We start from the raw sequence: 3,252 nt of genomic DNA, 5'->3' as shown, positions 1-3,252 counted from the left end.
TAAGCGTCACGTTAGCATTTTCCTTAATAGGAGCTGCTGACTCAAATATGCGTTGGTTTTGAAGTTTGAAACTTTGAAATAGTGAGTTGCTTACTTGCTATATGCTTACACCGTAGAATGGTTAGAACAGTGGCCATCGTGTAGAGCTTTTCAATTTTTGGCATCATCTAGCTATATAGTAGTGGATTCCAACAGCACTATGTATATTCCACCAATTTTTCGGGCATGAAGGAGTCTATTAAAGAAAATATAAGCTACAAGTCGAAATCATTTACCAGCTTGAAAACAACCCAATTTTGCTTCATATTTTGCAACATTATTATTAGAAAAAAGATAAATAGATCCGTAATTTTTGTCTTGCGGATATTTTTATTTTTGACCAATTAATTTTTTTTTAAGTTATTAACCTCTTTAAAAGTTAAACAGATATATCTATTCCTTCGTTCATATGAATCCGTTAGATCTAATAAAAATATCTCTTCCTTGTCTTCCTCTTCTTCTACCTCGATTACAGAGGTCTACGCTCTTGAGGAACCACCCTTCTCAGCGTCCACCTCCCTTCTTTTTCGTCTCCTTCTTCTTCAACTCCTCTTCCTATGGCTCAGTTTCTCTCCAAAGAGGACAATCAATGCAACGTTTATGATAGTAACTGGGTTTGACATGAGTCTTACCTTCTCTACCACTTTTCTAATTGCTTCTTCCTTGATAAGGTTTTCGAATTTTATTAGATGAATAGCAAAATAAGTTAATCCATATGACCATACCAAGAATGAATTAAGCTTTTGATTTGTCAAACTTATAGCAAAGACCTTAGAACGAAAGGAATTGAAGAACCTTATCTTAGAATTGTATTAAAGACCTTGAAAGCTTGTTCCTCGTCGAGTGGGCGAGTCTACGTGGGTCTAGTGCAAACTCTGGCCTAGGCTTCCAATACTGTTTGGTTCAGTTTCGGCATTGCTGGATCATGGTACGAGAAAGATAGAGTCGGGTTCCAAAAATCAAACTCGGGAATCTCAAACTGCTCGACAGGGGCAGAATCTAGCACTGCTTTCACCGGCAAAGGCAACATCTAATCCACCTGATCCATCGACGGCGACAGAGCTTCAGGAATGGCAGAATCGGGAAGCGAGTGCAGCTTTGGGATCTATTGGCAAAAATCGAGCAGGTGGAAAAAAGAGAAAAAGATTTTAGCTTAAGGAGGACTTTTAAGGCGATGACTGATAAACTGATGCAGCTATTTTTTTTTTTGGAGATGGTGCAATAAATGAAAAACACAAAGATAATCTGAAGTTGATGGTGGAGGGCTACTAATAAAAAACGGCGTTGTTTTGAAGCAGGGGTTTATATGTCCTGTTTTAAAAACTCTCCGTCCACGTTTGTATTCGTAACGGTCAGGTCAGCACAACGAGAACTATGTTAGACTTTTTTGTTGAGTCTGATGGATCCATATAAATGAAGAGATTCGTATGTCCAACTTTAAAAAGATTAGAAATTTAAAAGTATTTTCAAATGGTCAAAGACAAAAATATCTACGGGGCAAAAAATCAAAAGCCTATTTATCATGTTCTATTATTATTATTATTATTATTTTATGTTAACGTTTTACAGGATTTTTCCTTCATAAAAAACAATTATTTTGACAATTATCTAAAATTTATGGTTCAAAATCTATGTCTAGAAGTAGAACCAACTCATCTTTATATTTAGGGATAAGTATTGTTTTAGTTCCTATGGTTTGGGGACAAAATTAAAATCCTGTCTAACTTTATTTTTAATTCAAATCGTCCTCGACATTTCATTTAGTATTAAAATCATCCTTTTAAAAAAATAAAAGACAAAAATACCCCTACTGCACCAGTACTCACCCTGCATTCTCCACCACCACCATCATTATGCACCAGTACTCACCTTACGTTCTCCCCCTTTATTCCTACCAACTATCAGATTCAAGAATCCATAATTCATAATCAACAACAAACATTTAAATAAACATAATTCATAATCACTAACAAAAATTTAGATTTAAGAATCCATCATCAACAATAACACAACATTTAAATTCAAGACAAAAATTTCAAGAATCCAATCCTTCAAACTCAACAATGATATTACAATAATTTATATATTTTGAAAATAGGACAGAAAGAAAGATTAGGACAGAGAGACAAGAGAGATATAATAAGCTTAGCAAGACAGGAGAAGAAAGAGCAAGGAAGAGAAAGGAATAGTTAGGCAGTGACAGTAAAAATCTGTCGTTGCTGTCACCACCATCGAAAGAAGAGAGAGTACACAGATATAAGAGAGAGAGAGAGAGAGAGAAAGAGAGAGAGTCCATGCCATTTGTCTTCAAAATTGTCGCCGAAAAAGGGAGAAAAGGAAAATCGGAACCCGCTGCTCTTTGACGGTGATAGCGACACTCAATCTCGCCAGTGACATACCTTCTCTTTGCCGGAGCTTGCTAATACAGCATTGCCATACTTTGACGAAGAGGACTTTAAGGACAAGAGAAGCCACCGGCTTGATCGTCGTGGCTGCCACTGCTCATCCATGCCGCCACTGAGAGACCGAGATTGTAACGGAGAGGTTCACCTCCATGCACAACCCATCTCCATTGCTATGGTTTCCCTGGTTTTGCATCGCCTCTACTCCTCCCTTATTTCACTTGAACTCGTTGCTTCTCGTTCTCTTCAATGGTGCCGTTTTGATACGCCGCCGCCTTTGCATCTCCTTCTCCTTCTCTCTTTTGCTTCAAAGAAGGAGATTTGGTCGACAATGATGACGGCCCTCAACCCTACCGATACCATCTTTTTTCTTCTTTTTTTTCTTCTTCTTCCACCTTCTTTGCTTCTATATGTTTTTTTTTTCATCTGAATGTGTGTGTGATTGTTAGTGATGGTGATAAAAATAGGGTTCGTAAAATAGGATTATTGAGATAAGGATAAAATTGTTAAAATGATGATTTTAATAATAAATAAAATGTTAAGGACGATTTTAAATTAAAAATAAGGTTAGGGATGATTTTGATTTTGTCCCCAAACCATAAAAAATAAAACAATACTTATCCTTTATATCTATAAAAAAAAAGTGCATCAAAATTCAGAGTTTGACCTGAAAAAAAAATTGATAGTAATTAAACAATGTTAGAGAATATTAGGAATTTAAATATTAATTACATTGATCTTGATTGATATTGTTGTAAATAATGAGATATTAGATATTTATTATTTAATTACTTTTTAATTTATTCATTAT

This window comes from Arachis ipaensis, chromosome B03 (assembly GCF_000816755.2).
Source record: "Arachis ipaensis cultivar K30076 chromosome B03, Araip1.1, whole genome shotgun sequence".
NCBI classification, from domain to species: domain Eukaryota; kingdom Viridiplantae; phylum Streptophyta; class Magnoliopsida; order Fabales; family Fabaceae; genus Arachis; species Arachis ipaensis.
This window is presented reverse-complemented; position numbering follows the sequence as displayed.